Source organism: Lathyrus oleraceus, chromosome 6, assembly GCF_024323335.1.
Source record: "Lathyrus oleraceus cultivar Zhongwan6 chromosome 6, CAAS_Psat_ZW6_1.0, whole genome shotgun sequence".
In the NCBI taxonomy this organism is placed as follows: Eukaryota; Viridiplantae; Streptophyta; class Magnoliopsida; order Fabales; family Fabaceae; genus Lathyrus; species Lathyrus oleraceus.
The window spans coordinates 442,334,586-442,349,658 of record NC_066584.1 but is presented as its reverse complement, the minus strand read 5'-3'; positions in this window follow the sequence as shown (position 1 = coordinate 442,349,658).

Sequence of the window (15,073 nt, the reverse complement as noted above, 5' to 3'; positions counted from 1 at the left end):
TGGTCCTTAATTGTATGTCATTTGGATTTAGAATGATAGAGTTATGCATTTTTTGAAGTTTGGAAAAATCACTTGTTCAATGGTATAGGTAAAAAAGGACCTATAATGTAAAAATCTTGAATTTGATTGTGAAACTTGGAAATCTTTCATCTCATAAAAATTGAGCAAGTTATGGCCTTGGGAAGTTGACTTTCAAATTAGGGTTTAGACAAAATGACCTATAATGTTTCAATATAGAAAATGATTTTCCAAACAAAACAAGCTTTAGGTCTCAACATGAAAGTTGTTTGGAATGTTATTTAGAGTAAATTTTCTATTGGAATCATTTTCATATGGTGAAAATTGTAGGAGATAGGGTCTAGGGAGACCCAGTTTTGATCAGATGAATTCATCTGGCCAACCACCATCAACCAACTTGCTATCCTTCAATTCTCTTGACTTTTTAGGCTTATGGTAGATCATATATGCATAAGATGATGAACTTTGTAGTGTCCCTTAAGAAATTTGATCAATTGATGAGATAGCTTATTGGAGAAGTTACTCAATATACCCAGTCAAACTAGGGTTTCCAAGGCAAATCACCTACAAACTCTTAAAGGATACTTGATCAATGTAACATGTAGAGATCATGGGGAAACATATATGATGCATATAACCATTTGTGGATCAATCTTTGGTTATGCTCTTAGCCATGAGGGTCTCAAACCCTAGATATGAACTTGATAGATCAATGAGGATCATGCCCTACCTACAAAAAGTTAGGCAATAGAAAATACATATTTTTAGTTAGTAATGTGAGAATATACAAGTATGATACAATCACATGGTGCTTGGTGATCTCTCCCAAAACAAACCCAATGAAAGAGGGGTAAGGAAAATGCCAAAGTATGATCTCAATGCTAATGCATATGATGAAATTGCATGAGGGATCTTAGGGTCAAAATTTGGGTCATACAGCTGCCCCTACTCAAGGACATTCTAACTGAGGAGGTGAAGGTTAAAATCTTCGTATCGGCTCAGAAGAATGGGCTTAAATAACAACATATAGAAACAAATTTTGGTCCCTAAGAGACCTCATGATGCATATGATACGAATGTAAAAGCTAATGCTCTGTGGGGAAATATGGCCACAAAGGAAAAGGAATCAAAGAGACGGAAAGTCCATAGGAGTATAATGCATTCCGTAAGGAAAACTCATTGGGGAGACAGAGACTCTGGGGGGATAAATGAGTTACGCGTAGGCCAGGCTACGACTTAAAACTGCTGGGGGACTAGAGGAATTCCATACAAAATGGAAAGACTCAGCCGGGGAAATAAAACATATGTAGGGGATTACAAGTAGATCAGAATAAAACTGAAGTACTTGAATCAATGCAGGAAAAACGATTTCACTAAGGAAATGCACACTCAACTCAACTGGGGAAGAAATAAACTTCAACACAGGAGAAGCAGAAATCTATTACCCACTACCTGTTACCGGGTAAAAAGATAATAAAGATATGATGGAGAGGACATCCGTCATCAGTTAGGATGATCATATAAAGGATGACTCGCTGGGAACCACCATGAGGGAATATTGACTACCGGTTACTGGATAAGAATAACCTTGTTGGGGAAAACTGCAGAAATAGGCTTTATAACTACCAGTTACTGGGCAGAAGACCAAAGATGAGAATATCCGTCACCGGTTAGGGTGAACATATCAAGGATAAACTCAAAAGGGAAGAAAATTTGTCATCGGTTAAGATGAACATATCAAGGATAGACTTGCCTGGGATATCAAGGAGGATATCCGTCATCGGTTAAGATGAACATATCAAGGATAAACCAATTGAGCAAAAAGTAGGAATTACATCTATCGAATGCTGGATAGAATACCATCAAAGAGAAAATTTGTCACCGGTTAGGATGAACATATCAAGGATAGTCTCTACTGAGGGGAAGAGCAGGATTTACAACTACCGGTCACTGGGTAGAAGACCACAAAGAGGAGGAAATCCGTCATCGGTTAGGATGAACATCTCAAGGATTAACCCTTTGGGGAACAAAAATAGGAATTAAAACTATCTTTTTACTGGGTAGAATACCAAGGATGAGAATATTCGTCATCGGTTAGGATGAACATATCAAGGATAGACTCTGGCAAGGGAAGAAAATATCTGTCATCGGTTAGAATGAACATATCAAGGATATACTCTGGCAAGGGAAGAAAATATTCGTCATCGGTTAGGATAAACATATCAAGGATATGCTTCCTAGGGAAACGTGAAAAGGAATCCGCTGGGGAGAAAAAGTTGCTCTGCCGGGTATTGGGCAAAAGGTGAAAAACATGAGAAGAATATTACCGGTTACTGGATAATAGGCTCTCAGGGGACCAGAAGCATCTATCTAGGTAAGATCTAGAAAGAAAAGGTCAATCAAGACTCAACCCAATGAGGATATAGCTCAAGGGGAATAATTCCATCCAGGTAATCAACTGGGGAGGAAAATAAAACAATGATCATCGACGAGGAAATAACTCAGTGGGGAAAGGAGAAAGGTTAAAATATTTCTGCTTAAGGGGTTGACACTTCTACCATTGAGAGGATAGACATCGAACTTGTATGGGGATGAAGTATCGCCATAACAAAGAATAAGAGTCTCAGACAATGAATGAACACATATGATTATGCAAAAATATGTAATCATGAAATTATATGAGTGTATATGTATGTGTATATGTACATGTATATGTATATATATGATGATTATGCTGACAAACGATCATAAAGGATACAGTGGTGTCGCAAAAATTTGAATCATCGGTACAATATTCGGTCAATTCATAACAAAGGGATACAACTTCCAGAGAATAGGGAAATCAACATCCCCAAAGGCTCAACATTGTCTGGGGAAGAAGGAGACCTGCGGAGGAAAGGAAATTTGATCGAATCTGTAGGGAATTTTAGGTCAACACCATATCAAATGGGAGACAACCATACAGAGGATAAACACAAATAGCTGCTCAGAAACCAGGAGGAAACTCTGACTGGGAGTGAGTAGAATGGCTACCAATAGAGAAACCAACACGATCTACTAGGGAAATCGATCTTACTTTGTTGAAGATTAAAACAGAAAATCAACCTTGCTGAGGAATACATAAACTCTGCCGGGGATTGAATCAACCAACTCAGCTAGGAAAAGTACAGAAGCTCCAATGGGGATCAAACACTTCGCAGGGGAACTAGATCAACAAACTCGGCTAGGGATGCCTGAAGGGTTATCTGCTTTGGGGAACCCATAGTGTTCCACACTTAAGACTTTTTGTTTTTCAAAATGTTGTTGATATTGCTTTAAAACTGCCTCTGCAAAATTCTTGCTTTTATATGTCTAAAAAACGGATTTTGATTAAAAAAAATTATTTTCAAAAATGATCATAATAAAACTTAAAACTATTTGGCTGAAATAAATAAGAGTAGAAACAATTGGATAAAAAGCTTAACTTTATTTAATAGAATGGTAGTCTGTAAATGACAAGACTCCATAGATCTTTACAAAGTTGAAAATGGTAATTTACATGGAAAAGGGTTACACTGAATACAATTGACCGCTAATCCTTCTACCATCTCTTGATGTCTGTTGTGCTTTTGACCGCCACTAGGGATAATGAATCATCGTCAACCCTTGTGTTCAACAAAGTTTCTCCAATACTGGACGATCAGTAGCATGCAGTTACTTGCCATAATCCCTAATTTTTGCATAAGTTTCCCCATGGTGGGGTACTCAACTTATCGGGAAATTTTTCTATTTTATGTCTCTAATTTTTGCCTAGATCGCCCTTTCGGGTTTTCAATCCACCGAGACGCTCATTTTTGCCTAAGCCGCCCTTTCGGGTTTTCAACTTAGCGAGTTGTTCATTTCTTTCTTAAGCGAAGTATTTCTTGACAACATGGTTCTCTTAACAAACCACCGCCTTAAAAGGCTCTCTTAACAACATATGGGTCTTCATAATTAGGAGTCAATTTGCCTCTAGAATCTGGTTTGAAGGATAAAATCTTCTTGAGCACAAGGTCACCTTCTCTGAACACCCGAGGTCTGACCTTCTTATCAAAAGCTTTCTTCATCCTTTGCTGATATAACTGACCATGACACATGATAGTCAATCTCTTTTCTTCAATTAAATTCAACTGATCGAACCTGGTCTGACACCATTCAGCCTCAGTCAACTTGGCTTCCATGAGCACACGCAACGAAGGAATCTCAACCTCTACGGGGAGCACTGCTTCCATGCCATAAACAAGAGAGAAAAGGGTTGCCCCTATTGAAGTGCGGATGGATGTACGATACCCGTGCAAAGAAAATGGGAGCATCTCATGCCAATCCTTATATGTCACAACCATTTTCTGAATGATCTTCTTGATGTTCTTGTTCGTAGCTTCAACAACCCCATTCATCTTAGGTCTGTAGGGAGAAGAGTTATGGTGTGCGATCTTGAAGTCTTTGCAAAGAGCTTCCACCATATTATTATTCAAGTTCGATCCATTATCAATGATGATCTTACTTGGCACACCATAACAGCATATGATTTGATTCTTGATAAACCTTACAACAACTTGCTTGGTTACATTTGCATACAATGCCGCTTCAACCCATTTTATGAAATAGTCAATTGCCACTAAAATGAAACGATGTCCATTTGAAGCTTTGGGCTCAATCATCCCAATCATATCAATTCCCCACATGGAGAAGGGCCATGGGAAAGAGATAACATTCAATAGTGTCGGAGGAACATGAATCTTATCTGCATAAATTTGACACTTGTGGCATTTCTTCACAAATTTGCAACAGTCAGATTCCATTGTCAGTCAATAGTAACCTGCTCGCAACATCTTTTTTGCCATTGTATGTCCATTGGAATGAGTACCAAAGGAACCTTCATGGATTTCAGTCATTAACAAGTTTGCTTCGTGTCTATCCACACATCTGAGCAGAACCATGTCGAAGTTTCTCTTGTACAGCATATCACCATTCAAGTAAAAATTGTCAGCTAATCTTCTCAAAGTCTTCTTATCTTTCAAAGATGCCCTAGACGGGTAAATCTGACTTTGAAAGAAACACTTGATGTCATAATACCACGGCTTTTCGTCTTTGATCTCTTTAACAACAAACACATGGGCTGGCCTATCAAGACGCATCACAGTCAAATCGGAAACCTCATTCCAATACTTCACTACAATCATTGATGCCAACGTTACAAGAGCTTCTGCCATTCGGTTTTCATCTCGAGGGATATGATGAAACTCAACCTTTGTAAAGAAAGTTGAAATCCTCCTCGCATGATCTCTATATGGTATTAAACCGGGTTGATTCGTCTCCCATTCACCTTTGATCTGATTCATAACCAAATCTGAATCTCCAAAGACATATAAGTGCTTGATCCTGAGATCAATGGCCTCTTCGAGCCCCATAATGCAAGCTTCATATTCTGCCATATTGTTTGTACACTTGAAAGTAAATCTAGTTGTAAATGGAAAGTGTGTGCCTTGAGGAGTAATAATCACTGCCTCAATGCCATTACCATATTGATTAACAGCTCCATTAAATACCATGCCCCAACGGGAACCAGGTTCTGGCCCTTCTTCAAGCAATGGTTCATCACAATATTTAATATTCAAGTAAAAGATCTCTTCAACAGGAAAATCATAATGCACTGACTGGTAATCTTCAATTGGTTGGTGAGCCAAATGGTCAACCAAGATACTACGTTTGATTGCTTTCTGAGATCGGTATTCGATATCATACTCTGATAACAACATCTGCCAACAAGCAATTCTCCCAGTTAGAGCAAGCTTCTCAAATTTATACTTGATTGGATCCATTTTGGATATCAACCAAGTGGTATGATTCAACATATGCTGACGCAGACGCTTAGCAGTCCAAGCTAATGCGCAACAAGTTTTCTCGAGCATAGAATACCGAGTCTCACAGTCGGTGAACTTCTTACTGAGGTAGTAAATAGAAAATTCTTTCTTTCCAGTCTCATCTTGCTGACCAAGAACACAACCCATACTATCTTCAAGCACGGCCAAATACATGATCAACGGTCTTCCTTCAACAGGCGGAGACAAAATCAGAGGTTCAAGCAGATACTCTTTGTTACTGTCAAAAGCTTTCTGGCAGTCTTCGGTCCAATCACAAGACTGATCTTTCCGAAGAAGCTTAAATATAGGTGCACATGTGGCAGTCATATGTGAATTGAATCTTGAGATATAATTCAAGCGGCCGAGAAAACCTATGACTTGCTTCTCAGTTTTGGACGCAGGCATCTCTTGTATTGCTTTGACCTTGGAAGGATCAACTTCAATACCTTTCTCACTGACAATAAAGCCCAACAACTTACCAGAACGAACACCAAAAGTACACTTATTGGGATTCAAGCGGAGTTTATACTTCCTCAAACGCTGGAATAACTTCAACAAATGCTCAACATGTTCCTCTCCATCAATTGATTTAGCAATCATGTCATCAACATAAACTTCAATCTCTTTATGCATCATATCATGAAAAAGAGTAGTCATTGCTCTTTGGTAAGTTGCACCAACATTCTTCAAACCGAAAGGCATCTCTCTATAACAGAATGTTCCCTAAGGTGTAATGAATGTGGTCTTCTCCATATCTTCGGGTGCCATCTTGATCTGATTATATCCGGAAAATCCATCCATAAACGAAAAGACTTTGAATTTAGCAGTATTATCTACTAACATATCAATCTGTGGCAGAGGGAAATCATCTTTCGGACTGGCTTTATTCAAATCTCTATAGTCGACACACATGCGGACTTTTCCATCCTTCTTCGGCACAAGCACAATATTGGCCACCCATTGCGGATACTCAGTGGTTACAAGGAAGCCGACATCAATCTGCTATTGCATTTCTTCTTTAATCTTCATTGCCATATCAGGATACGTTCTTCTCAACTTCTGCTTGACTGGCGGGCATTCTGACTTCAACGGAAATCTATGCTCCACAATCTGAGAAGCCAAACCAGGCATGTCTTGATAGGACCAAGCAAACACATATGAATATTCTCGAAGAAGATCAACCAACCCCTTCTTAACATCTGGACACAATCGAGACCCAATCTTGACTTCCTTCACATCGTCCTCGGAACCCAAGTTGACTAACTCAATCTGCTCTTCGAACAACCGATTGGTCTTTTCATCATGCTCAAGAAGACGAGATAATTCATCACTTTCCTCCTTGGCCTCGAACACAGGGAATTCAAAATTTGGAGAAGCAGAAGGATCATTGTATTCAATGGGGTTAGGAACCAACCTGCATAATGATTTGATATTTTGTTTTTAGAGAAGTGAATTTGTGACCAAATATTATGCAGATGGACAATTTATATTGTTTATTTATGTTTTTTGTGATTACCATTTTCAGAATAAAGAAAAAAGTAAAAACAACCATCATAGATGTGGATGAATAGAATTTTATTAATGGTCAATTTTAGAATTCCCAACAATGTTCACTTCCCCCTTAGGCATAGGTGAAGGATTTTTGAAACATATAAAAGCAATTACTTAGATCGATGCAAAATAACAGGATTATCAACAGCAGTCCAATTGTTGCAAGCCTTTCCATGCGTCACAAAATTGGTGCAGTCTTCCTCTTCATCATCCTCTAGCACAGCAGCTAAGTGTTGTTCATTTCCATGAATAAACCCTCCGCTACGGAAGCTAAGTTGCCTATCCTCAGACCTTGCAGTTGACAATCCTTGCTGAAAACCCAGACTGGTTCTACCTTTGTTATCGGAGACCTCTACCATGCACCCCCACTGATCAACATCGCCTTCTTCAATAATCTTCTTTGCATCTTTCAATGAGGACATAGGTGCGCCAACTCTCTTTTCAACAGTAATAATAAGGCTTGGATTGGAGTTCCAACCTCATCCTCGGCCTCAACATAAGAGAAAGATGACAGGTGGCTAACCAATAGTGCCTTTTCCCCGCCAACAATAACAAGTTTTCCATTCTTCAAAAATTTGAGCTTTCGATGCAATGTGGAGGTAACAACTCCTACATCATGGATCCATGGCCTTCCCAACAAACAACTGTAGGCCGGGTGGATATCCATTACTTGAAAAGTAATTCGGAAGTCACCCGGACCTATCTTTACTGGGAGGTCCACTTCACCAATAACTGTTTTGCGTGAACCGTGAAAAGCTTTGACGATTACACCGATATACCTCATGGGAGCTCCTTGATATGATAGCTTTGACAGAGCTGACTTCGGAAGCATATTTAGTGACGACCCGGTGTCAACAAGCACATTGGACAAAGCATCATCTTTGCAATTCATGGAGATATGCAAAGCCAAATTATGATTCCTACCCTCCTTAGGGAGTTCTTCATCACAAAAGCTGAGATTATTGTAGGAAGTGATGTTAGCTACTATATGATCAAATTGATCCATCGTAACATCATGTTCCACAAATGCTTGCTCAAGAACTTTTTCCAGTGCTTCTCTGTGCGCTTCTGAATTCATAAGCAGAGACAATACTGAAATTTTTGAGGGGGTTTGGAGCAGCTGCTCCACCATATTGAACTCACTTTTCTTGATCAGACGAAGTACCTCATCATCATCATTAGCTTTCAAATTGCTGGATTCACTAGACTGACCATTTGAAGCACTAACTGGATCTACAGCAGGCACTTCCACTTTCTTACTGACAGTTGATTCTTCTTTATCCTTTGGGAACATCGGCCCAAACACACGACCACTTCGGGTCACTTTGGTAACATCAACAATGCTCACTACAGAGTTGGTCGTAGGTAACGGGACTTCTTGACCATTCTTCATCATTGTTGCATTGTATTGATATGGAACAGCTTTATCGGATGAATACGGGATTGGACCCGCTAACCGTATGACCAACGGTGATACCGATCTTTTGCTGATGTTGTCACTATTACTACTGTCGTATTGAATGACTACTCTTTTGGGATTCTAGAAAATGGGCACTATGACATTTACGTCGTCATCTATATGACGGGATTGAACAATTTAAATCATGCCTTCATCCATCAAACGCTGGATATTCTTTTTCACAATCTCACACCCTCTTGAATTAACACTGCAGATAGCACAACCGTCATGGTCATGCTCACAATCACTCACCATACAAATGTCCTTGTTCATCGTCACCACGGACCTCCGGATGAAATGAACATCAAACATTTTAAACTCCCCAGGACAACCGTCCACCATGTTAACAGAAGAATTCCCATGAGCGGGAAGTGGATTAGCTTTCACATTGCGCGCACGGTCCTCGAAGGACACCATTCCACTCTTTATCAGCTTTTGAACCTCATACTTGAGCGAATAACAGTTCTCAATGTCATATCCGGGTGCTCCTTGGTGAAAAGCACAATGGAGTTCAGGCTTGTACCACCATGGAAGTGGTTCTGGAATTTGTGGAGGGTTTCTTGGTTGGAGTAGGTTCTTGAGAACCAAAGATGGGTACAGTTCATCGTAAGTCATAGGAATCGGTTCAAAAGAGACTTTCTTCCTCTCAAAGTTTTGTTGATGGTGATTGTTGGTGTTGTTGTTGTTGTAAGTGTTTGTGTGTTGTTGCGGTTGTTGATGTTGACGTTGTTGTTGTTGAATTGGTACTGATTGATTATTCGAAAATATAGGAATGACTGAGGATACTTGATGGTGGTGTTGACGGGATGGTTGATTCCTTCTGATCTGAGGCCTCCTCTGCCTCCCACTAGAAATTGCATTAGCTTCGCTATCTTTCTTTTTTCCGAAGTTGCTGCCATATCTCTTACTCGATGATGCTTCCTCCTTTGACAATCGTCCTTCTCGGACACCTTCCTCAAGCCTCATCCCCATATTTACCATTTCGGTAAAGTCACTAGGGGCACTGACAATCATATGTTCATAATAAAATGAACTCAGGGTCTTCAAAAAGATCTTTGTCAATTCTTTTTCCTCAAAAGGAGGATTGATCTGAGCATCCAATTCTCTCCATCTCTACGCGTACTCTTTGAATGTATGTTTATCCTTCTGAGACATAGACCTTAGTTGGTCTCTATCAGGCGCCATATCCATATTGTATTTATAATGCTTGACAAAAGCCTCTCCCAAGTTGTTGAAAGTGTGAATGCTTGTACTATCCAACCCCATATACCAATGGAGCGCAGTATCGGTCAAATTGTATTGGAAGTAGTGGATCAGCAGCTGATCGTTGTCAGTTTGGGTAGACATCTTACGGGCATACATCACTAGATGACTGAGCGGACATGTGTTCCCTTTGTATTTTTTCAAAGTCAGGCACTTTGAATTTCACCGGAATCTTCATATTCGACACCAGGCATAACTCAACAGCACTTTTCCCAGACAAATCCTTACCTCTCAACGTCTTCAATTCCTTGCGCAACTCAAGAAATTGATCCTTCATCTTGTCCATTTTCTCATAAAAATCCGGACCCTCAGACGACTCGGAATGATAAATGGTGTCCTCTACACGAGGTAAGGTGTGCACAACGGGAGGTGGCACAGACATGATCGGGCTAGATGTCGGCATGGATGTAAAAGTGGGCGCAAATCCCTCCGGTACGAAGTTTGGCGGAATTCCCCACGGGAATCCGGCAGGCATGACAGGCACAAAGTGAGCGGTAGCAGCGAGCATGGTAGAGGTAGCCACCTCTGAAATAACAGTCCTCTGAGGAAGAGGAGGAGGAGTTGCGGATGTTGGACACGACTGGCTCTGAGCAGCTAATACTGACTCCATCATGGCAGTTAGTCGAGCAATCTCGTCCTTCAACTCTCTATTCTCTTGCTCAAGATGTTCCATGATTCTCAGATGATTGGTACGAGTGTTGTACCGATGAGTCAGTTTGGCTGAAGCACAGAAGAAACACCAATGAGACATCTGGCGAAAGAGAAACCTGCTTATACAAATGATGCATGAAATGCAATGCTTGTTTACTTATTTTTATTTTCAAGGAACTTACTATATCATTTACAAATATACATATGCTTAACAACAATTGCAACAATTTGATATGACCATAAAAATCTCTTTTCATTTATATAATTGGAAGGATTACACTGAGTACAATTTCAGAAACCAAAAATAAAATACAAGAGAAAAGGAGACTAGTCATCCTAAGGATCCCTAACAACAATGTCAGAAGATCTGGCTGAAGGCGCGTACTTCCTCTGAATGCGTCGAATCTCGGTCTCTAAAGAAGCCTGCATCTGAGTCTTCTTGAGGACAAGCTGATCAACAATCTTCTTCCAAGCAACGGAAGGCCGAGGCATGCTAGAGGAAGATGAAACCTCCGGCTCTCTCTGTCTCTTTGTCACTCGGTCTTCAAGTAACTCAATAAGTGCATCTTTGCCCTTAGACTCCGACTACAACTCCTCATGCTTCTTGCTCAAAGCATGGAAACACTCTTCCCATATATCCTTCTCTTGCTTCATCTTGGCGAGCGCGTCTTCCAACTCCTCTACATCTTGGTTAGGGAGGGTTAATGGCCCAACCACAACCATAAACATAGGTCTTTCACAAGGATAAGGCATCTTCAACTCCAAAGCTCTCTTCTTCACCCAAAGAGTGTAGGCTTCAAAAGCTACACAATTGCGTGGACCAAGCTCGGATCTTCCTTTCCTATGCACATTCTGCCAAGCATGCACAATCTTCTGCTTCAAATGTTGGGGATCTTTACCCTCTTGATAGAAAATACCTTCTAACAAAGTGTTATTAGGTTTGTCTCTCAAGGGGAACCCAAGTTGACGACGAGCCAAAGCATGGTTGTAGTTAATTCCTCCTTGTGTACCAATGAGAGGCACATTAGAGAATTCACCACAACATTCAATAGTATCCAAACTGCTCAATGAAGGATCATACCAAACTATATCATCATTAGTGAGAGACATAAGTCTCAGAGACCACCGTAGACATTGTTTGTTCTCCACAAAAGCAGGTGTCTGAGGCAAGTGCGAAATAAACCACTTGTACAAAAGAGGGATGCAACAGACAATGGTTCCACCACCCTTAGAATTCCTTAGATGCAAAGAGAAATACACATCACCCAACAAAGTAGGCACGTGATTCCCAATCAAGAAAAGTCTAATGGCGTTAACATCAACAAAACCGTCAATGTTAGGGAACAAAGTTAATCCATAAATGAGTAACACAAAGATAGCTTCAAAAGCGTCCACACTACCGGCTTGAGCAAAAGCAGTAGCTTCCTTGATGAGGAAATCAGATGGCAACCCAAATAAACCTCCTTTCTTCACCCAATGAGCCTCTATCTCAGACTTCTTCAAGTGAAGAGCTTCAACAATAAGATTAGATCAGGGAATCTCCTCCAATCCACTAAAAGGCACCCTACTAGAAACAGGTATCCCAAAGAGATGGGCATACTCCTCCAATGTAGGAGCAAGCTGATAATCTGGGAAAGTGAAGCAACGGTAGAGAGGATCATAGAACTGTACCAATACACTCAGAAGTCCTTCAACCACATCAGCAGACAAGATATACAATAGCTTCCAATGACATTGTTTGAAGTCCAAGGGATCTAATACAAAAGATGCTAGCTTCCTTAAATCTTTAAAGTAGGGACATCTGAAACTGTACTTCTTAGTGTTCCTTCTTCCGCAATCCATGGTCTGAAAATATTTGCAAACAATACCTCAGTTCCTTGAAATTTTTGTGTGATGAAGGTTATGATGCGCATGAATGCATGAATACAACAATCACAAATAAGGGATCACACACAAGGCAAACAAACAAAGGTCAATGGATGAATCAAGTAATTGTCAAGATCAATCATCCATTTTGGTGGATTATGGTTTTCACCTTATCAACACCCAAGTTCCATTGATATTGATAAGACTTGATTGGATCAACCAAGAATCAAGGGTTTATTATAAGTCACGAGCATGGAGTATGGGTAGGAACCATCCCAAGGGAGTGAACTAAGGATAAAAATCTATAGATCATGTTCTAAAAAGTTCCCAGAGTCTTAATTCCACCTATCTGATATTACAGGTTAAGATGACTGACTCATCGACCCATAATATTCTCAAGAGAAACTCATCTGAGTGTAGTATCGCGTAACAACTGTTATCAAGTCTACACTTGAACAGTCTCCGCACTACGTCCTAAATAGGCCAAGAGAGGGTAAATGTTCTACGATCCTTAGCTTCTCGGATCCAAATTAAAGATAGTAATGCCTAACCAAAAATACTTATGTGACATCTCCAAATCCAAAAGGGTCTCCACTGAGCAGATGGATCTCAAGCCAACTTGTTAAGGAGTACTCCACACAAGTCGAACATAACTATACCATCCTTATATCTTAATTGCACTCAAGTTCGGGTTAGAACTTATCTCACCACTCAGAGATCACCAAGCACAACAAGCAGATTATATCACACAAACAAATATACATACATCAAATATACAATTACATACACACACAAAAGTAGTCTAAACCCACTGGAGACTACTCTCCAGCAGAGTCGCCACTTAATTTCTATAGCGGTAAATTCATGATCATCAAGCTACGGATAAGCTAGACATCAATAAAACCTGAGTCGCCACCGCGCTTTCATTGTTTCCAAGGGAAAAGGGAAAAGTACGAACAAAACCCAAAAGTAAGAAGTTTTCAAATCAAAACTAATAAAATGTCAAAAATTATAGGTAAGGGGGTTGGTTACGCATAGGGAAGGTGTTAGCACCCTAAGTGTCCTAGGTACTCCTAGGGAGCCCTTTCTTGTGTGCATATGTGTTTTTGTACAAATGATGTTAGCAAGCAAATAGAATGAAGGGATGAGAAAAGAATTCATTAATTATATGTTTGTGTTTGACAAGACCTTCGGACTTGTGCCTACGTACCAACATAAAAATGAGGGATCAAAACCTCGTAGTTTGTGATACAAAATTCAAAGTGGATGCATTGTTTTTAACAAAAATTAAGTTTGAAAGGCACAAAAGCCTAAAAATGGTTTGAATGAGTTAGTTCTCTTTGGCTTTTTTTGAAAGTTTAGGTCAAGTATAATTAAGTCTATTTACAAGTTTGAGTGAGAAAAGAAGTTGGAAAATGCAATGGTATAAGACCAAAGTTTCTAGTTTGCAAAGTGGTCAAAGTTTAGAACAAGACTAGTTCAAGCAAAGAAGAATTTTTTAAAAGGAGGGAGAGATTTTGAAATTAAAGAAGTGGGGAGGAGATGAAGAGACTAATCCTATGCATAAAAATTTAAAAGTTAAGAGTTGAAAAGATCTTACCAATGGGTAGCAATCCAATAGACAAGAATGTCATATAGAAACCCAAACTCCCTTGGACATTTAGAATCAAGCAACACACAGTGCATATTATATCAATACTGAAGAGCAAGGCATCAAATAAAGATAGCCACATCCAAGCTTAGCCACTCCATGATCTTCTTCAAATTAGCTCACATAGCAGATGAATTTCACAAGTCAAAAGTTCAAAATAACAGCTTCATAATGATCATGTTGCAGATGAACTCAAAGGGATCTTCAAAGATGTATCAGATGAAGTTTTAAATTGCAAGTACTTGGTTTCACTAAAGTTGGCATTGGCCAAGTCCTTTAGCATAAGAGTGTTGCCTAAATTCTAGTCCAATTGTCCAAGATCAGGTCAACAATCCACACAAAAGTTTTTTAGGGTTTTTTGTTGTCATTATGTACATTAATGGTCAAAGACCACACAAACAAACAAAATATACACACGCAAGAAATATCACACAATATGGTCCAAATGGACAAAGTGAAAATGGCATTAACATAAACAATTAAAATGGTATGAATAATGGCAAATGAATGTAGACTTGAAATTAAATGGCTTTAAAGTAAATGGCTTGAAATTAAATGTTAGTTGTTAATGAGTTAGAAGTTAGTATTGTTTTGCCTTTTTTGTTTTAAGTCATTCTTTGGAGAACACTCAACCCACTTATCACAAGCATGGATCCTTGAGCCAAGACATCTTCCAAAGGTAGGAAAAAAGGCCAAGTTTCCACACAATACCATGAATAAGAGGGGAGACTT